Genomic DNA, 23298 nt, shown 5'->3' on the forward strand with positions numbered 1-23298 from the left:
ATCTAGAAAAAGAATCACATTATCTTAACTTAAAATTTTATAAAAATAAGATAACAAAATCCAATAAGGTAACTTAAAAGGATAGACAAACACATAGATATATTTTAGATATTTTATTACCGTCGAATTGCTAAACGAATCGGATAATAATCGATCGAATAGGGGGATTATCATATTTGTATCCGATTAGTTTTGGACGGATTCGAATTCTCCTAAATAGATACGAACGCAAATCGAATACGGATTTTCGAATATCCGTTTACATCCCTAGTCAAGACTTTCCCAAGTAAAACTAAATGTAAACATTTTAACCACATACTTAATATTCCATTCATATCCGATGTCGTTCGGTACTTTTTTAACTACAAAATGGCCATTTTTTCCTGACGTGTTTTTTAATATCCAGACTGCCCGATTTGGCCTGAAATGCTTCGAATGATCTTTTTGGTCATATTAAGTTTGCATGTAAAAGTTCTTTCAAATCCGAAGTCATTCGGTACTTTATTAAATACAAAATGACCAATTTCCCTGCTACATTTCTCGATATTTGAACCTCTCGATGTGGCCTAAAACCCTTTGGATCTTATTAGATCATACTACGAATACATATAAAGTTTCATGAAATTCAAGTATCATTTAGACCTTGATCGATTTGAAACATCATTTTTACTGATTTCTATACCATTTTTCGGCAGAATCTATCCATGTCTGTTACACAGATAGAAAGTACGCATCCAGACCTTCTTAGCGAATGTGGTGTGTCAAAAACAACTGCACGAATGGAGAGAAATTAGTGATTGAAGTCTGGTCCTTAAAATGGAATCTTTGAAAAAAAGGATTTTTTAATAAAATTGATTCGAGTCAACCTGAGTTGACTCGTTTCAACTCAGACCAACCGGATCCGACCCAGCCCCACTGAGCTATGGCCAGCCCCATGGGGCCATGCGCACTCATACCAGCACACCGCGCCCGCATGCCAGCGCGCGGGGTCAAGCCCGCCAGCCCCAGCCACCTCTTTGTCTCTTGGTTCCCAGCATTAACTAAAAATTAAATATTTTTTTTTTTTGTTAAATTGGACACAGGTCTTATCCTTGGTATCCTTCTTTGAAGTGTTCTAATTCACTATTCTTTTTTTTTTTTTTTGGGTAAAAGTTCTAATTCACTATTCTATTCCATGTTGATAGAGTCCAGGTCACGTGAACGTGAACATACGAGAACGACTCACAGCCGTTTAGATGGAATCCACTCTTTCAAGCTCTTAGAATAGGGTGTCATGTATCACGCCATCTGAATATATTCAAAACCATTGAATGAGAAAAAAATGTGACTATGCATTTGTCAGTTGTTATATTTGAGGCCCTAACATAACCTTTAGTGCTGGTTTTGTTACCATGCTAAAGGTTATGGATGTCATTGTATTTTATTTAAGGGTAAATTACACGTCACCCCCTGGTTTTCAAACGAAACACAAATCACCCCCTAGTTTTTGAAAATACTCAAATGACCCCCTGTATTAGACCCCAATATGACATATTAGTCCCTACCGTTAGTTTTATGCTGTTAAGTGATGATGTCAGCTAGTTAAATAAATTTAAATTCTTAAACTACCCTTGACATCCAAACATAGATTTTGAAGGGTAGTATTATAAATTTAATTCTAATGTTTTAGTACAAAGGTAAAATAGTCCTTTCACACCAATAGCTAACAACAGACTAAAACCGTTACTGTAGAGGGGGACGGATGAGTATTTTCAAAAACTAGGGGGGTGATTTGAGTTTCGTTTGAAAACCAGGGGGTGATGTGTAATTTACCTTTTATTTAATTTAAAAATAGATCTATAGTGATGCTTTATTTAAATTGTTGAGATATATTTTCTTTAGTGATAGTTTTTTTTTTTTTTTTTTTTTTAATCTTTTGGGTAACAGGGATAAAAATCCTCTACAGTGCCTTGTAGTTCAGGTTCTGAGAGCTTGACATGTGGAAGATGCTTCATCCAACAGTGCAAGCTCTATTGACCCAATGTTTTTTTTCCCCCTTTCTTTTCGAACTCACACCGTTGAATGAAACATCATCTCTGATGGTTATGGTGATGCAGTTTCTAACACATTTGGTTGAGCTCAACCTTATTTCCAATTCCAAGTTTCATTTGGTCTCTTTCGAGATTGTTGTTGTAAACTTAATGTTACATTTGCTTTCGTGACTTCTTAAATTGTTTCCTATTGTTACTAGGGCTATGTTATCGAGTAGATTTAATCTGACTCTTACTATGGATGTAAAAGCTTTTTTATTTAAGTAATGATTTTATATTTCATTAAAAAAAAAACACCCACTCACTTAATCTTATTTGACACCTCATAATTTAATAGCTAAAATTATATTAAAGTTCATTGTAGCTATATATGTTCTCTCCAAACAATGAAGAAGGTGGCAACAAAAAAAACATGTTGCCAAGCTCAGTAACAATGTTCCATTTATATCTACCATGCATCAGCCCACTTAACATTCAAAATTTTGTCCATGGATAGGCCCACTATCTCCTATCCATGTATTAACTATTAAGTTTTAGACAAATCCACATATTACACGAGAGGGTGTTCATTTCGGCTCCTATGTGAGGAATTGGAGGAAATTGAAGCGGGCAGCGAATTGGAGGTGATAAAAATAAAAGGAGTGTTTAAAGAATCAAATAAGAGTCATTCATATGGGCTGTTAAAAATACCTGGGAATGGCCCAATACAAGCTGCCTATATGATTGAGTTAGACCATCAAATTTAACATGTGTATAAATTAAGAGGTGATTTACCTATCCAAACAATTGAAAGTTGGTAAAAAAAATTGACCCGTGCTTCAAATCAGTTGGGATGTCTTCCTAAGCATATAAAACCTATACTACTTTACAAACATCGACATCTTTCCCTTTCAGAGAGAATGGAGATGGATCTTGAGAAACTTCAGTGACAAATCAATTTGTGACTCCATTGGTAAGCTTGCATTTTGTGTTGTAATCCATCATGTTTCGTGTGGAAGAAATAAAAGAAGATAGACTTTTTTTATGCAATTTATTGAGCAGATTTAGGAAGCCAGCTCATTTGAGATCAGAAATAAACTTCTTTCCATTCATACTGCGAGCATGACCTCCTCGGGTTTTTTTGTTGTATCATTCCTTCAGTTAGTTGTTTTGTTTCAGTTGTTTGGGGATCCCTATGGGTTAGCCTCTTTGACTATTGTGTTGTATTCTACTCTTTATAGACACTGCATTTTGACACCTAGGGAGAACCTCTCGATGATGATGATTAGAGCCCAACTAACTCCTGTGGCAACTGAATGGTAAAATTATCGTTTTACCCCTAACCTATTTTTATATAACCCAAACATTCCTAGATAGAACCAAGACTCCTCGGGTAGCCTAATTTAACCATTTTGGACCTGTGCGTGAAATTTCATCTGAATCTGATACCATTTACAAAAGTTATCGTTTTACCATTGATACTTTTCTCGGTATTCTAATCCTCTGATTTGGTCCCAAAATCATTGGATAACCTTATTTGATATTTTAATCTCAAATGTAAATTTTAAAAAAAAAATCCGATACTATTTAGACTTCGATTGGTAAAATTTGACTATAACTACCATAAGAATGGAAATTACATAAAGAGAGTTTCGCGACGATATATGGCGCATCAAAATTGGCTCACAGATTGATAGTTATTATTGTTTTAATTTCCAGGTTGAGCTGGTAAGAAGGCCAAGTCATGCAACCACACACACACATAGGGAACATGACCAACCAAGCCTTGCATGCGTGCACATGCCACGTGCACCATCCCATCACCCATGCCCTACATGCCTCACATTGTCCCATCACAACCCATACCCCTAAGGGCCTTTCAGGCATTTCACCAAATGGGTGGGGGCTATAAATAGCCGCTTCATTTGAAGGCACTAGGAGATGAATTCTTTAGTGAAATTTGGAGGAGAGTTAGCCCACTGCTCTTCTTTCCATTAGTTTCTTGACCCTCCTCACAAGTTCTTCCTATTATTTATTTATTTATTTACCCCGAATATTACCTGGGACCTGAGATGGTCCCTAAGATTTTATTAAGATAAAAGGAAAGAATACAAGGGGGGGGGGGGGAGCATAACCCGCCTTACCCCAACCCAACAACTCACAAGCTCACTCCAAAAAAAAAAACAAAACCATAACCAAACAAATTATAGTCTGAACACTGGAAGACCAGCTTTATCCTCACGCAAAATTTTCTTAATATGCAAGGGGAAGTTTTTCCCTACGGCAAAAATAAAATTAGCCAAAGTGGAACATGTGTAATTAGCCAAGTATTCTGCTGCTCAGTTACTTTCCCGAAATGAGAAAGTCAAATTAACGCCAAAAGAATCGACCATAGAGAGAACCTCCTGAAACCAGTACCAACAGCTCCATAAGGGGCAATTCTTGAGAGTCACAAATCTAATAGTGGTCATGGAATCGGAATTAACATGACACCCTGTAAATCCAAAATTAGCACACATTCACAGACCATCCAAAAAGGCTCTTAATTCAGCTACAGAGTTAGTGCAGACACCATAATAGTTAGTAAATGCCCTTATAACATTGCCATAATGATCTCTGATAATTCACCAACCACCTCCTATGCTTGCACCATCCACGTTAAGTTTAACAGAATAAAGGGTTTACACCGATAAATTGGTTGGGGAATTTTCATCGAGCAACCTAGAAAACCAATCTGCAGGACTTGAAGAGCCAGCTCGTCTTTCATAGATGGACGTTTCTTGAATTTAATGTTGGGTATATTCTATACCCTTTTATATGTTCTAATATAAGTCTACTTGAATAAGAAATGAGGTTGTGGTGGGCCCCACTGGATAGAGCCCATCTAACCTCAAACCCTAGTCTTTCCTATAAATACTACCTGGAGGTAGCAACCTATTTATTCCAAACTTGATATACAGGGTATATTGTTTTAAGCAACCTTGTGCATAAACCCTAAATCCTAACAATCATAAAGCAATAGTTTATTCCTCTATTTTTGGATCGTGCGTTACCTATTCTTCACGGTCTATTTTTTTGGGCGATTGGCTTTGGTATTCAAATCACAGTTCTCGTCCTTCGGTGTGATTGTTTTTGGTGCCTGTCTTCAACTCCTTTTTGTTTGACAAAAACGAGATCTGCAGATTTCTCTTTTCCAATCGTGCGTTCTTGGTCTATCGAATTCGATTTTTTCTCTTCAAAGGGTACAAAAGCAAGTTTGGAGACAGCTTTGTTTTGATCGATTCAAAAGCCAGAAGGAAGTCTGCAGTTTCCTTATTTTTTGTCAGAGAGCTTTTTGTAAAGTTTTTGTCATTGATTGATTAAAAAAAATAAAAAGATGAGACAAAAGGAGTCTGCAGGTTCTAGTTTGTCAGAAAGCTTTAATCAAAGCTTCTGTCTTTGATTGATTAAAAAAAAATATATAGCAATCATTGAGATGGAGAAACATGCCATTCCATTTGAGATGATCAAACTGGAAAATTTTAGTGGATCTAAGTTCAATGCATAGAAACGGAAGATTCAGTTTGGTCCAAAATATTTGAATGTGTTCTATACCGTAACGAGTACTTTCAAAGACTGCATTGATATTGAGGAATCTCACTGAATTATCGACGAAGACTTTTGCAAAGATTATTTGCTAAATTGCTTGTCAGTTAGACTTGCAGAAATTTACAGTAAATTTGAAACTGTAAAGGAGATCTGAGATACTTTAGATACCTAATTTAAGGAGGAGAAACTATCCAAAACTCAATTGGTGGATAAGTTCATGGACTTCAAATTTTAGAAAGACAAGGCAATCTTCCCTCAAGTAACTGATCTTGAGAATTTACAGTCTAAATTAAACCTAGAAAAAATACATGTTTGTGATGCATTCCTAGTTGGTGCTATTATTTTTAAGTTACCTTCGACTTGGCATTCTTTTAAAACTAAGATGTATAGAAAGAAAGTGCAAGTAGGGTTGGATGATCTCAAGCAATTCATTAGAATCGAAGATGAGAATAGGGCTAGGAATAATTTGGAGATGTTTAAACAACAACAATCAGCTGCTAACATAGTTACACATCCCAAGAAATTTCCTAAAAAATCCAAACCACCTAAAAATGAACCAAAGCAGTTGGAGGCCAAAAAGACTACTTTAAAAAAAAAGGGCAAATGCCACAACTGTGGTCAGTGGGGTCACTATGCATCTGAGTGTAGACACCCTAAAAAGGGGGATTTTGACAAACCAAAGACGGAAGTCCACATAATGGTGGATAAGACTGAGCCTACTAATTTTGTTGCCATGGTTGGAAAGGGTGATGCCAGATTTTTTTCGGATTGGTGGTTGGATTCTGGAGCAACCTATCATGTGTGCAACAATAAGAACTTGCTGATTGAGAAAGGCAAAGTAGCAGAGACGGTTACAGTTGCCAATGAAGCATCAATGGAGGTGACTCGTAAAGGAACTGCAAATCTGGTCTTATCTTCAAGTAAGACTTCAATTTGAAAGATGTTAAAGTAGTTTCTGATTTTGGAAAAAATTTAATTTCACTTAGTCTATTATGTGATGTTGGCATGTGTGTTTCTTTTCATGGTGGTAGAGTAACTTTGTCTGTTAACTCTCATTATTTTGGTTGTGCTTATTTAGTCAATGACATGTATAGACTAAGTTTAGCAAATAAGACAATTAATCAAGTTAGTTCAAATTTGTTTGATGCTAAAACATTACATTGCAGATTAGGACATGTGAATTATAGAAAACTGCTCAAACTAGCTACAACTCATAATTTGCCATTAGACGCTTCGATTAAAATTTGACAGATGTGAAGTGTGTGCTCAAACCAAAATTACTAGAAAACCTTTCTGTTCGGTTTCTAGGAGTACACAACTTCTTGAATTAATACAGTCTGACCTTTGTGATTTTAAAAGTTTCACTACTAGAGGTGGTTGAAAGTATTTAATTACTTTTATAGACGATTTTTCTAGGTATTGTCATATTTATCTGTTATAATCAAAAGATGAAGCTTTTAAAAAATTTAAAATTTTTGAGAACCGAGTAGAAAATCAGTTGAACTTAAAAATTAAAAGACTTAAAAGTGATAAAGGAGAAAAATATAGATTGTCAGAGTTCAAGGACTTTTGTGTCTTTTAAGGCATAATATTTGAAACTACTGCTCCTTCCCCACCTCAATCAAACGGCATAGCTGAACGTAAGAAAAAAACGTTGATAGAAATATTAAACTTCATATTATTGACAGCTGACATGTTTGCTTGTTATTGGGGAGAAGCAGTGTTGACTGTCAATCACATTCTAAATAGGTTACCAAACTTTAAGTTGACTTCTACTCCTTATAAAATATGGCATAACCATCCCTGTAAATTTGACACTCTTAAAAGTTGGGGCTGTATAGCTTATGTAAGGATACAAGACCCTAGGAGACCTAAGGTGGAAACTAGAATCAACACTTGTGTGTATCTAGGATGTGCAGAAGACAGTGCTGCAGACAGATTTTTTAGATCTCTCAACCAATGTGGTGATAGAATCTAAGGATGCATTTTTTGAGGATAAATTTCTCAAAGACAATGGCATGACCTTACTAGGTCTGACAGGAATTGTTACAGAATCACCTTTGGAATCTGAACCAATTGTTTCTAACACTACTCCCATAATGCTCCCTGAATCAGAGTCTAGACGTGTTTCTGTTAGGGATCGAGTACCCAAGAATTTTGGTGGGGATTTTGTGATTTACAATTTAGAGGTTGATCCATCTAACTTTAAGGAAGCGATGAAATCTAAGGACTCACTACTGTAGAAAAAAACCATTGATGCAGAAATGAGCTCTTTAATGCCGAATAAAACCTGACAACTCATTGATTTACCTACAGGGGCTAAAGCAATAGGTTATAAATGGGTATTGAAGAAAAAACTTAACCTGATGGATCCATAGTCAAGTATAAAGCACGTTTAGTAGCTAATTAAAGGCTATACTCAAGTTAGTGGGATAGATTATTTTGATATGTACTCATCAGTCTGTCACTTGACTATGATAAGGATTCTTCTTGCTTTAGCATCTATTGAGCACTATATTGTGCATCAAATGGATGTAAAAACGACCTTCCTTAATGGAGACCTAATCTGTATGAACCAACCTAAAGAGTTTATCATGGAGGGTTTTGAAAAGAAAGTTTGTAAGTCGAACAAATCTCTATATGTTTTTAAACAAGCACCTAAATTGTGGCATGAAAAGTTTGATAGAACAGTAAAGAGTTTTGGTTTTCATACCAGTAACTCGAATAAATGTCTTTACTTTCGATTTGTTAAATAAGGTTATGATTATTTACTTGTATGTAGACGACATGTTGATTCTTGGTTCTAATCATTCTGTAGTGAGTGACATTAAAGCAACCTTGTCCAAAGAATTCGACATGAAAGATCTTGGTGTAGTATACACCATTCTTGGAATGAAAGTAAGTTTTGATAGGTAAGGGATCACTCTTAGTCAATCTCATTACATTGAGAAACTACTTCTCACATAGGGATACAGTGATTACAAACCGATTGAGACACTTTATGATTATAACAAACGATTGAAATCTTCTGCAGGTGACACCCTGAATCAGTTGGATTATTCTAAACTGATTGGTAGTCTCATGTATGCAATGAGTTGTACTAGACCAGACATAATCTGTACAGTAGGCATGCTGAATCGATTCACTAGTAACCTTGGCAAAGAGCATTGGGATGCTCTGATGAGGCTCATGAGATACCTTAATGGTACTCTAACGTATGCTTTATAATGTACTGAACATCCTCTAATTTTGGAGAGATATTCTGATGCATCGTGGTGCTCAAATTTGGGAGACAGTAAATCTACTGGTGGATGGATTTATCTTTACACTGGGTGAAGCAGCTGTTGCATGGAAATCCAAGAGACAGACTCATATTGCTCTGTCATCTATGAAATCAAAACTTGTTGCTCTAGTTTCTGTAGGAGATGAAGTAGAGTGGATAAACGATCTGATTATGAATATTTCATTGAGAAGTTTGAAGTTAAACTCTCTATCTATTTTATGTGATAATTAAGCTACAAAAATAATAGTTAATAACTCACTCTTTAATGGAAAGAGGAGGCATAGGAAACTGAAATAAGCCATGCTGAATTATCTGACAGAACACAAAATCATCACTTTGATTGATGTGCGATAGAAGGATAATATGGAAGATGGTCTTACAAAGGGACTGAACAAAGATCAAATATTCAAAACTGCGGGGGAAATGGGATTACAGACCTTGTAGGCAGGTCTTAATCTAACCATATGTTATTTTGAGTTATTCGAATCTCATCTAGCCATAATAAGTATTTGTGACAATTTACATATTTCAGATAATTTGGTAAGATTACTAAGTATGGAGGTTTGTGAAACCATTCAAAATCTGATGGTGTAGCAAATTTTTGTATGTTGTTTCCTTACTTTGTTATTCCACAAAGAAATATGAAATTTGCTTTGATATGTTTTGTTGATATTATGCTTGTTTTTCAGTCCTTCATAGTTTGATGTGTCATTCCAAACTTGATGATACAACATCTGTGATTGACATGACGATTATAATATTTCAAAAGAAAACATGATATGGTCCTTATGAAAGAGACTATATAGGGTCTTGTTCTTATATAGAAACTTAACGATAATGCTTATTGTTGAATTTTGATTTCTTTTCAGCCATTATATGAATTGTAATAAGTTCTTCCTATTGAACTAGATACTCTTATATCTTTATATAAATAATTGAATTCATTTTTCTTATGAAATTCATATTTGATAAATTACAGAGGATGACGAAGATGGAGGAGAACATTTAAATCTGGATCTCGATGATGATGACTTACTCGATGAGTAAAGTCATTAAGGATTGCAAGGATCTTTTTCTTTTTAATTGTTCACTTGCATGTGGAACTTCTTGCTGTTTGGGTTTAGATTCGATTTAAAACTCAAAGGTTTTTATTTCTTAAAGTTTACTTTATAATCCGTTAAGGTTTTAAACATTCTGTTTATTTGATTCAATATTTCGTTTTGAACAATGCTTATATATTCTCGATGCTGACTATATGTAAAACATAGGAGGAGATTGTTGGGTATATTCTATACCATTTTATATGTTCTAATATAAGTTTACTTGAATAAGGAATGAGGCTATGGTGGGCCCCACTGGATAGAGCCCATCTAACCTAAAACCCTAGTCTTTCCTATAAATATTAGTTGGAGGCAGCAACCTATTTATTCTAAACTTGATATGCAGAGTGTATTGCTTTAAGCAACCTTGTGCTTAAACCCTAAACCCTAACATTTAGGAGGGTAGAGGATTTCTCATAACCAAGTCTTTATCTTATGTATAATATTTGCAGACATTCTCACTCCTGACCCATGTCGTTGATTGTTCCTTTCATGCGAAAGCTCCCACACAAGTTCTTCCTATAGCCCAAAATAATTACCACAATAACCCCCTTGTGTTGTTTTGACACTTGAAACATCGCCTTCCAAGCCGCTTTCGATGAGCCCGATAACAAGTTCCAACAAATTGGATACACACACTGAGCCGAGACTTTCCCACACATCAAGAGTAAGTTTTTTGTTTTTATATTTTCCTTTACATACCAAACTAGATGTTTTATCTTTTAATCATAATAAAAAAAATACTTAGAGGTTTCAAAACATTATGAAAAATTTATGTGATGGCCACAGTGTCTGATGTTTTCTAAAAAAATCTAAGGTCCAAATATTTTTGGTTATGCCTTTTTTTCCCCAAAGGCATTTTAGTTATTTTGCAAATATGAGTTTAAAAATCTGATTTTGGCCTGGTTTTTTTGGGTGGATGTGATAGTGTATGTCCTAATGCATGATTCTGGGCCTTGGTTTGAGAAAGAGTGGTTTTAAAAATTGTGCAAAAAAATATTTTCATTTTGTCCTCTAAAAGAGCATTGTAGGATTCAATGGAACCACCCAAGAGGGGGGGTGAAATGGATGATAGCTTTTATAGAGAGAGAGAGAGAGAGAGAGACACAAGCAATTTAAAGCGGTTCGGACTGACCTATCCTAAGTCCACTATTTTGATAACATCCTAAAGAATTCTCCATTAACTGATTCATTTCCCAGGAAAGAATAAAAAATTTTATACAAACTCAACCACTCTTTTAGACTAAGCACCCAGACCACCCTAGCCAAGGGTTTCCAATTTTCCACCCATGTCACATAGACCAAGGATTTCCTCAAACCACATAAGCTTAATTACAACAAAAATGGTTTCATTTTTCAAGCAAGGTGACTATAACACTTTAAACTCACTATGATCAATACAAGATGCTTTTGCTTTTGCACTTTACATGTTGAAGCTTTTGTTTCAGCCTTGCACAAGATGATCAAGCCTTGAGTACAGTCACACAGTAGTAATCTCTCAAGATGATATTGTCAATGAAGCACACTACTCTTCTCAAAATGATAGATCGATTTGAGCTCTTTGTAGCTTTTTGTAGCTTGTATTCTTATTGATACATGACATAGGGCAAAGCTTCCTTCACACCTTCTTATATTAGACATAATATGATAAACCCAAATTCACACCAGCCAATCGGAGGCCACCAAGTGTCCCCGCCCAAGGAGGTGGACCATGACAAGACCAGTGAAGGACCAACCACGAGCGCAGACTGCATGGCCCTCCACGGGCACTGATCCGCATGACCACCCTCGGGCGCCCATCCGCATGACCACCCTCGGGCACCCATTCGCATGACCACCCCACGGGTGTGACCTCGGACAACCACAGGCGTAGACCCTGGTCTAAGATCAAGGTACCACTACCGCCATCAACAAGACATGCATCATCTCCAGGACTCTAGACCACCGTCTATCAGCTGTATAGTCCCAGAAGGACACCAACACCAGTCACCTTATTTGACAACGTATCAATGCCTATCCGCAAGGTAAATCAGCCCTACAAGGACACTACCTCATGTAGGGGACAACCAATCATGGAAGTAACCCACTACCTAGCAACTCTATCAACTACGAGGCCAACTCGTCATCAACTAGGACTCTCCACACTGCCACATTCCACTATAAAAGGGAAGGTACTCCATCCCTTCAGACCATCTTGAATTCTAACTACTCATCTGTTTGCTCAGAGAGATCTAACTTAGGCATCAGAGAGTCCTAGGCCTGAACCACACCGGTTCTCCTTTGTCACCTTGGTCCTTTTGTAGGTTACGACATTCGAGGGACCACCGAACGATTTCTTGTCGCAATAGATTGGCGCCGTCTGTGGGAACAATGCTAGCCATCAGACCTACTAGCTCAATTCCACCATCACACAATGGCACCACGGGGTAAGAAGACCGCTCCCTCCACCAACAACGCTGCGAGGGAAGGGAACGGATCACCTCCTCCAGAGAGCTTGCGTCGTAGAGCCAATGACCCTGTCTCTTAGGAGAGGGAGGTCCCAGAAAACCAACAAGTTGAGGTAGTCGACCTCAACCCTGAAGCGGCCGTGGAGCGAGCACCTGATCCTAATGCACTGACGACTATGGGTCAAATCAATGACTTACAGCGATAGATCCTCAATGACCAACGACTCTTTCGAGACTACCTGAGGCAGCGTACAACATCCCATCATCATCGAGCATTGCCAGCACCAAGGACAGATCCTGTCCCTCGACAGGAGCAAAGCCCTAGGAGGTCACCACCCAGGGGTGACAGGTCAAAGAGGTACACCAGGCGCACAAGTGCTACTCATCAGCCTCATCAGCGGGGGGATCCCTCCTAGCATCCCAGAAGAACAACGGACATCCCAGTACGGTCGGATCGTGGGAGGACACCATCGTACAGGACCGTGGTACCTAGCCCAGAAGGGTTTATCAGGAGGTCGGTGTTCCAAGGTCAACTAGGGGGAAGTCACACACCCGGGCGAAGCCAGACCTACCAAGAAGAAAGCCCCTCACGTTCACGCCAGGGTTCATCGCGACGTGACCATTCACCATCCCGCCAACATTCAGGACGGGAGAGGACTTCAAGGAGAGGACGAGAACGAGGTCGCAATAAACGATTGGTCAGACGTGAGGGACAATCACGGGATGAAGAACTAGATAAGAGACTCCGAGATTTGGACGAGAAGCTGGAAGGATTGAAGAAACAGACCAAGGGCGAGACACATTCAGTACCTGGGCAACATCCATTCTCAGAAGAGATCATGTAAGCCTCACTCCCCTCCAGGTTCAGGTTACCCACCTTTGAACTTTACAGTAGTACCACGGACCCCAATGACCATATCAACTACTTCAACGGGATGATGACCTTATATGGGGGATCAGACGTGGTCTCTTGCTGAGCATTCCCTGCATCTCTCACGGGTGCCGCTACTTCGTGGTTCTTCAGACTATAACCGAGGTCGATAGGTTCGTTCATAGAGTTATGTGAACAGTTCATCACCCACTTCCAGAGTAGTGTCAAGCAGAAGAAGACCACAGTCAATCTATTGAACGTGATACAGAACCCTGGGGAGTCCCTCAGGGAGTACGTTAGCAGGTTCACCAAGGAGTCCTTGGAGGTCCGAGACTTAGACGACCAGACCCAGCATGCAGCCTTAGCTGGGGGCATCAGAGACTTGGACTTGATCAAAGACTTGGCACGTCGTGAGACCAGGACCATGAAGGAGCTTCTGGAGCGGTGTAATGAGTTTGCCAACATAGCTGAGGTACTACAAGCTCGAAAGAAGGTGATCGAGGCCAACCCATAGGATAACAAGAGGTCGGTACCAGATGACCGCAAAGAAATCAAGAGGTCGAGGACCGAGTGTCGACAGGAGAAGGCCAACTGCCCATAGAGGAGTGAGAGCGCAAGGAACCCAGAGTTCACACCCTTGAACACCACCAGGTCCCAGATCCTTATATAAATCCAAGACCGTGACCTACTCCGCTGGTCACGACCCATGCTAGCAGGACTTGAGAAGCGTAACACAACAAGTACTGTCTCTTCCACAAAGATAATGAACATGACACAAAAGACTGCTACCAACTGAAGAGGGAGATAGAGCAACTTGTAAGGGTAGAGAGCTTGAACAAGTACATAAAAGGAAGACGTGACGGCCGTTCGGGCCAAGGAGATCGAGGTCGTGACCGAGAAAGAGAGGAACCAAGAAGGGAGGAAAGAAGGATAGATCGAGATAGGGAGAGAGACCGCACAGAAGAAAGGTGAGATGTAGCAAAGACAAGTGGCACCAAGGGAGCCCCCATCCTCACCATACTCGGAGGACCAGGGCAAGAGTCTACCAGGAAGGCTAAAGCCCATTCCAGGTTCGTGGGAGTAGTAGAGAAGCCAAGCAAGGTAGCCAAGACCGAGACGGTAATCTCCTTCTCAGATGCAGACTTGGAAGGTATGAGCTTTCCACATAAGGACGCCCTAGTAGTGCAGGTAAAGATAGCCAACCGACCAGTGCACAGGGTACTGATAGACACAGGGGCGTCTGTGGACGTGCTCTCATTAGAAGCCTACCACCAGTTTGGGTTCGGAGATGACCAACTCAAACCAGAGCCGACCTACCTCCATGGATTCTTGGGTGCCATCGCCTCCATCAAAGGTACCATAGAGTTTCCCATCACCTTCAGAGAGCACCCTCGATAAGTGACCATCATGGTGAACTTCATGGTCGTCAGGTCTGTGGTGTCATTCAACGGCCTCTTAGGGCGACCATCTCTAATAGCCCTTAGAGGAGTCGTATCACCACTCCACTTGAAGATGAAATTCCCCACTGATAATGGGATAGGCGAAGTCCGAGGAGATCAGAAGAAGGCCAGAGAATGCTATGCCACCTTTATCAAGAAAAATAATGGCAACACATGTGGAATGACACTGTATATGGAGAACCTGGTCACCGACCAGAGAGATGAACTGACAGAGAGAAGAGGAAGGCCAGTGGAAGACCTCGTCCCACGGCTACTCAGCAAAGACAATACTTCCAAGGTCGTACAGGTTGGCTCGTTGTTAAGCGAGGAACAGAAGGATGAGCTTGGGCGTCTCCTCCAAGCTGAAATGGATGTCTTCGCATGGTCAACCGCCGACATGCCTGGCATACCACGGTCCATAGCAGAACACCGACTGCATGTAGACCCAACTAGGAAGCCCGTCCAACAGAAGTGACAGAAATTTGCCCTTGACCGACATGCAGCTATCAAGGAAGAGGTCGAGAAGTTGAGCCGATCAGGGTTCATCAGAGAAGAGAAATTTTTAACTTGGCTCGCAAACGTGGTCATGGTACCCAAGCCCAACGGGAAGTGGAGAATGTGCGTCGAATACACAGACCTGAACAAGGCATGCCCAAAGAATGAGTACCCACTGCCCAAGATCGACTTGTTGATCGATGCAACCGCCGGCCATGAGATGTTGAGCTTCATGGATGCCTACTCTGGGTATAACCCGATCCTCATGCATGAGGATGATGAGTCCTATACCACATTCTGAAACGGACAAGGAGAACTATTGCTACCGTGTCATGCCGTTAGGACTGAAGAATGCCGGAGCCATCTACCAAAGGATGGTCAACAAGATGTTCAAGGAACAGATCAAACGCAACATGGAGGTATATGTGGATGACATGCTCGTGAAGAGTGTCCAAGCCTACCAACACCTGACCGACCTAGAGGAAGCATTCACAATACTGAGAAGGAACCAGATGAGGCTAAACCCCGCAAAGTGCGCCTTTGGTGTAACATCAGGGAAGTTCCTAGGGTTTATGGTCTCAGTGCCAACCCATCCAAGATCAAGGCCATCCAAGAGATGGCACTACCTCAGACGGTCAGGGAAGTGTAGAAGTTGAATGGAATGGTCGCGACCCTTTCAAGGTTCGTGTCACAGTCAGGAGACAAGTGCCTACCATTCTTCAAGACATTAAAGAACCTCCGAAGTCCTAAAGACTTTGCATGGACGGAGGAGTGCCAAAAGACATTCGATGAACTAAAGGAGTACCTAGAGAATCCACCACTGCTTGGGCAACCAGAACCCAATGAAGAGCTGTAAATCTACCTGGCCGCTACCCCAGTCGCAGTAAGCGCCGGGCTACTGAAGGAAGAGGATAAAGTACAGAGACCCATCTACTATGTCAACCATGGCCTGATAGATGTAGAGACCAGGTACACATGAATTGAGAAGGTAGCTTACACGCTAGTGATCGCGGCTAAGAAGCTACGACCATACTTTCAAGCCCATACTATCATAGTGCTCATTGACCTACTACTGAAGAAGGTACTCCACAAGCGAGACATCTCCGGACGATTGATAACCTGGGCGGTAGAGTTGAGTGAGCATGACATCAGGGCCAAGCAACCACGGACAGCCATCAAGGGCCAAGCTTTGGCGGACTCCGTCATCGAATGCACCCTATCTGAGATCGAGCCAAAAGCAGAGGAACCAAAGAAGCAGGATCGCAGATTGCGGGAGATGTTCGTGGACGGTTCAAGTAACTTAGTAGGAAGTGGGGTTGCCTTCATACTCACTAGCCCCGAAGGTTTTCGAATCCAGTATGCTCTCTGATTCACATTCTAAGCATCCAATAAGGAAGCAGAGTACGAGGCACTACTAGCTGGACTCCGAGTGGCCAAGGCCATCCAAGTCACACACCTATCCATCCGGAGTGACTCTCAGCTTGTAGTGAACCAGGTGAATGGAGAGTATGAGGCAAAGGTCAAGCGAATGGCGTCATACCTAGCACGTGCTCGAGCATTGATCGGGGAGTTTGTGAAGTTCGAGATGGTTTGGGTTCCCAGGATCGAGAATGCCACCGTCGATGCCTTGTTCAGGCTAGCCAACGACGAGCTCCGAAACCTGGCCAATGTCGTCTACATTGAAGTACTGCATGAGCCAACATATCAGGAGAAGCAGGTCAATGAGATTGAGGAGGGGTTGGATGGACCTTATACTAAACTACCTATAGAATGACATCTTACCAAAAGACAAGGTCGAGGCAAGGAAGCTAAGGATGAGAGTTGCAAAGTACACCGCCCTGAACGGAGTACCATACAAGAGGGGGGTCACAGCACCACTACTCCGGTGCCTAGGACCTAAGGGAGCCAAGTACGCCCTAGCAGAGGTCCACAAGAGGATATGTGGAAGCCACATGGGAGGGCGAGCTCTAGCCTATAAAGTCCTCCGCCAGGGGCTCTACTGGCCATAGATGCAAGAAGAAGCAATACAGTATGCCAAGACTTGCGAGCAATGTCAATTGTTCGCCCCAGTACCCCATCTACCCGCCACCAAATTGACATCAATCCTCAACCCCATCCCCTTTTGCCATGTGGGGGTGGACGTCCTAGGCGATTTCACAGCAACAGTCTGCCAAAGCTATAACATTGACTATCAGCCTGTCTCGGTAACCTACCCACATGCCAATGGTCAGGTGGAGATGACAAATAGAACACTGCTAGAAGGGGTCAAGAAAAGGCCAGAAGGAGCCAAGGGGAAGTGGGTCGAGGAACTACCAAGTGTTCTGTGGGTGTATCGAACCACAGTAAGGACACCCACAGGAGAGAGCCCATTCTGCCTAGCATATCGTACAGAGGCACTTGCACCAGTAGAGGTCCTCGCCATGTCCCACAGATTACTACACTTTAATAAGCGCACCTACGACGATAGACTCCGAGCAAACCTGGACTTCCTGGATGAGGTTCATGAGAAGGCATACTGAGGAATGTGGCATATCAGCAGCGGACAGCCAAGTACTACAACGCTAGAGTAAGAGAAAGGCTCTTCCACAAAGGAGACCTAGTCCTGAGGAGGGCCAGCACATTGAAGCCACGGAAGGAAGGGAAGCTATCAGCCAACTTGGAAGGATCGTACATAGTTTCCAAGCAGATACATCCAGGGACCTATCGCTTGAAAACTCCGGGGGGCAAGAAGATAGATCGCACCTGGAACTCAGAACACCTGAAGAAGTACTACCAGTAAGAGCAGCAGCAACAATAGCACTAGCACTAATAGTAGTAGTAGCAGTGGCAGTAGCATAGTCGGCTATCAGCCATGGTACACAATAGGTTATATTACAATTTTTAAGGATAATTTGAAATTTTATTTGAGATGATTTGAAGTAAATAGTTGATTTTGGGAACACTCGTCTATGCCTACCCATCGATCGGATCACCTCCACCACACCAAGGTCCGTAGACCACCAAGGCACAATGCCACCAAGGTCCGTAGACCACCACCGACCGCAGACCAACAAAGTCCGGGAGCCATTAAAGCACTAAGTCACCAAAATCAAATGACTACCAAGGTTAATAAACCATACGTATCAACAACCAAGAACTAGAACAGTACGTGAAGAAGATAAGAATTTAATCATAAATAGAAAGGGAAGGAAGTCACAATAATTTCAACTTAAAGTTTAGAATCCACAGGTTCGACATGCAATGTACATGGAAAGTCAAGAAGCCTCTGCTGGGGGAGTCACATTCCCCTCTGGAGGGGAAGCCATCTTAGCCTCAGGCGGGCGTGCCACACCCTCCTCTGCAAGAGCAGCACCCTCATCAGGCAGAGTAACACCCTCCTCAGGCACCACAGTGCTCTCCCCTGCAGGAACATCAGTGGCCATAGCTGCAACTGAGGTCAATGCCGCAACACCTGTGAACCGAGAGAAGTCATAACTAGGAGTCTCCTCAAGAACGTAGGCAGCCAAGTCCTGGATCCCCGTGTCATATATCCCATCAACACCGAGGACTTTCGAAACTCTACCACGGCTCACTCACCAGCCTCGATCAACTCAGCCTCGTGACTTTACCTCATGCCACAGAGCTCCTCCTCCAAGGCACGAATCCTGGCTGAACTCTCAGCCTCCATAGCCACACTCCGGGAAGACATGACCCTGAGCTACTTAGCCATTCTCTTCTTGCGAACAGCGGCCTCCTCTGGGACAACCCTGTGCTCCTAGAGCTCCCTCTCCATGCTACGCAGTCTGCGAGTCTGTTGGATCTCCTGGAAGGTAAAACACTCCAGACAGAGCACCACCTCCGTAGTACGATGCTGGACCTGCAAACGACGTGAGCATTAAAAGCCCTTTGACACACAATAACATCGAAAGTAATGGATTGAAAGGTACGACTTACCGAAGCCATGTCCTGGTAAAGGGACTGCACCAGAACTGAGTGACTCATCCCCTGGAAGGCCGAATGCTCAGCTAGAAGCCTCCCTAGGTCCAGCCATTCCTGGGATACACCACGACAAGTCAAGACCGCGCCCTCCTGGAGCTCCCAGGGAAGCACCAAAGGAGATGGAGTTGGCAGATCAGCGGTCACACCGGTAGAAGAAGAGGCCACCCCCTGCACTATGGTGGATGGGGGAGCGAAAGGCCTCGGTGTAGCAATAGTGGGACTCGGTCTCTGGAGCCTAACCCGGGGGGAGGTCCTCGTAGTACCAGGAGGGTCGGGACCCCCCTTCGTTTGGCACCGACGGCCACAACAAGAGAAGGTCTAGGGATGATGGGAGCGCCCACACCCCCAACTCCAGCAGATGAACCACCTTGAGCAGCTCTCTTTCGCAAATTGGCGCGGAAGACACCAATATCTAGTCGAAGGTCCACTGCATAACGACAACAGTAAGTCAGCAAAGGATACACCAAAAGAAAAATACAAGTACAAGTATCAAATATAGAGAACCAAAAATCTTACCAGGACTCAACTTCCAAAGATATAGGAAGGCCTCGGAGTCCAACTCATGGACGTTGAAAGGATCACGTCCCTGACACTGCTTGAGGGATTCGCTCTCGAAGTCACTCAACTCGAGATAGTAATTCACCCTCTTGATATTGACAACCTCCCAAGTGGTCTGCAGTGAAAAATGAGGGACCGTAGCAAAGAAGAAGCGATCCCTCCAATGCTTCACCGAGCTAGTGATCCCCTCGACGTGCTCGGCAAGAGGCCCCCTAGGGATGCGGTGAGAGAAATGATAGCATCCACCATCCCCCTTCTTCAACATATAGAAGTACGAGAACAGGGGAACGGTGGCGGCACACCCCATCCAGGCAAAGAATACATAAAAACCCAAGATGACCCTCCAGGAGTTGGGCAATACTTGCCCGGGGGTAAGGTGCCAATGGTCCAACACCAGCTCCACAAAGCGGGAAATGGGGAAGCGAAGACCGTAGGAGAAGAAAATGCGGTAGAGACAGATCTCATTCACTCGGTGAGAGAAGGCACGATCATCAGGCCCAGGGACACGAAGCACTACCTCGGGAGGCATGTGAAACTCTCGGCGAAGTGAAACCAAATCTGAGGCGGTAATAACACTGGGGATCTGAGATAACTTACTAGTAGGGTCAGCAACAGATGTCGCCACCCCGGAAGTACTGGGACCTCCACTAGGACCAGAGTCGCTGGAAGCCTCATCCTCCTCATCACTAGTAGTAGGGGAGGGCAATGAGGGGAGAATGTCTGTAGGGGAAGATGACCCCAACGAAGGCTCCCTAGAGGACCCAACCACAACAGTGGCAAGATCAGAATCACTGGATGATGACATGAATAATGATAAAATGGACTACTTACTCAAAACAGTGTCCTCCCAAAGTCAAGCAGTCGACACAAAAAGGAGACAGTCAACCTGTAACCATCAACAAGTAAATTCGTAAGGAAGAGTATTCCAAAAAAAAATTAATAATAATAATAACATAATAAATAAATACCAGGCGCGAACCGAAGAGTACGGGCACGGATTGATGCCACACACACCCTCGGGTACGGATCGAAGCCTATTGGAGTTGATCGACAAACGCGGATCGAGGCGACGGGCGCGATAGTCTCCAACCCAGCTCAACAGGCACGGATTGAGGCCTACGAGCGTGGATCGAATAGGCGCAGATCGAGGCCTACGGGCATGGATTGAATAGGCACGGATCGACGGGCGTGGCTCGAATAGGCGGAGATCGACGGGCATGGATTGAACAGGCACGATCGACGGGAGTGGATCGAACAGGAGCGGATCGATGGGCGTGGCTCGAATAGGCCCAAATCGACCGGCGTGGATCGACAGGTGCAGATCGACGGGCGTGAACCAACGGGCTCAAATCGACGCCCACGGGCGTGGATCGACAGGAGCGGATCGGAGCCTATGGGCGTGAATCGAAGTCCCACAGGAGTAGATCGAAGGCACCAGGCACGGATATAATGCACAGGCGCGAACCATCGAACGGGCGCTGACCTCACACGAACGCGGACCCAGGACGGTGGGCGTTGATTGCCTGTTGCGCGTGGACTAGTGGCGTTGAGGCACAAGTAACGAGCACGAAGGACATGACCGTGAGCACAAGGCTAGGCCAGCCACCAAAGCAAAGATAATGGCCAAGTGGGATCAAGAAAGCATATAGAAGGCACTACTGTTCATTGCAACCCAAGAGCAAACACTTGGGGGGCACCAAAAAGCAAATGCCAAAGCAAAGAAGGGAGAAGATTCCAAGAAAGAAAAGTGAAAAGCAAAAAAGCAAGAGAGAGAGAGGAGCAAAAAGTGAAAAAGGAAGAGAGAGAAAAAAGAGATATATCTACAAAAGGAGAAAAGAGTAGGAAAAAGACAAAATGGTGCAAGGGGAGAGGTTTGAACCCACAACCTCTCCCACCTCACCAAATGATTCGTAGGTACACCCTCCAATGAGAAGGAATTCACAACAAACCCCCTATGAGTGTAAAAAGACAAAGTCTACTCTCTTGGACATTCTGACCCAAGAGAGTGGGGGGTAAATGATAAACCCAAATTCACATCAGCCAATCGGAGGCCACCATGTGTCCCGGCCCAAGGAGGTGGACCATGACAGGACCAGTGAACCACAGGCGCAGACCGCATGGCCCTCCACGGGCATCGATCCGCATGGCTCTCCACGGGCACCAATCCTCATGACCACCCTCGGGCGCCCTTTCGCATGACCACCCCACGGGTGTGACCTCGGACAAGCAAGGCGTAGACCCTGATCTAAGATCAAGGTACCACTACCGCCATCAACCAGACATGCATCATCTCCAAAACTCTAGACCACCGCCTATCAACTATACAGTCCCAGACGGACACCAACACCAGTCACCTTATCTGACAACGTATCAATGCCTATCCGCTTGGTAAATCAGCCCTACAAGGACACTACCTCCTGTAGGGGACAACCAATCATGGAAGAAACCCACTACCTAGCAACTCTATCAACTACGAGGGCAACTCGTCATCAACTGGGACTCTCCACACTGTCACATTTCACTATAAAAGGGAAGGTACTCCATCCCCTCAGACCATCTTGAATTCTAACTACTCATCTGTTTGCCCAGAGAGATCTAACTTAGGCATCGGAGAATCCTAGGCCGGAATCACACCGGTTCTCCTTTGTCACCCTGGTCCTTTTGCAGGTGACGACACTCGAGGGACCACCGAACGATTTCTTAACGCATCAATAATAAATAGCAATTTGAAAGGGGGGGTATTGGGGTTGGGGTTTAGATGCACCTGCGAGATTATGGTAAATGATTTCCATCTCTATAAGCCTATTAAATTGATACTCAAATAATTATAATCATCATTGTTATGTACATATTATGGTCTCATTTACTTGTTTGGAACCCCTAAACCACTTTTCAAATTTCTTTCCTCTTGGAGAGGTATATCTAGACTAGTTTTCACAGCCAAACTATGTCTATAGCAAACCACAAATCAAATCATTCCCTAGCTGCCCAAGTATTAAGCAAAATTTATCCAACGGTTGTGCCACATTATACAATGCTTTCGAGTTAAATTTTCCACATGAGTTAAGATAGTGTAGACAACTATCTTAAATTAAACTATATAATTGTAACATGAAAAATAAAAGCACCCAAAGGTGTAGGTTTTGAAAAGTTCTTTTTTCTCCTTTTTATGGCTGGCTGCAAGGGTATTTCTTAACAAAAATTCTTGTCCCTAAATAAAATCATATGCACTAGTGGTATGAAATTTAGTAAAAATAAATTTATTTAGGGAGTGACCCAGCGAACCCTATGTTGGGTGGACAAGATGCACCTCTTCAATCACTCTAAATTTGATTATGAGTAGTAAATTACCATAAGTGGAGAGGTAATTATATAATTGAAAATTAAAATCATGTCTAAACTCTTATATATTTATTTGGAGTATTAGTATGTAGATACTGCATTTTGATACTTTGGGAGGATTTTCAGATGAGAATGATCAGGCCCACCTGACTCTCGTGGCAATCGTGTGGAAAATTACCATTTTAAGC

This window comes from Telopea speciosissima, chromosome 11 (genome assembly GCF_018873765.1).
Source record: "Telopea speciosissima isolate NSW1024214 ecotype Mountain lineage chromosome 11, Tspe_v1, whole genome shotgun sequence".
NCBI classification, from domain to species: domain Eukaryota; kingdom Viridiplantae; phylum Streptophyta; class Magnoliopsida; order Proteales; family Proteaceae; genus Telopea; species Telopea speciosissima.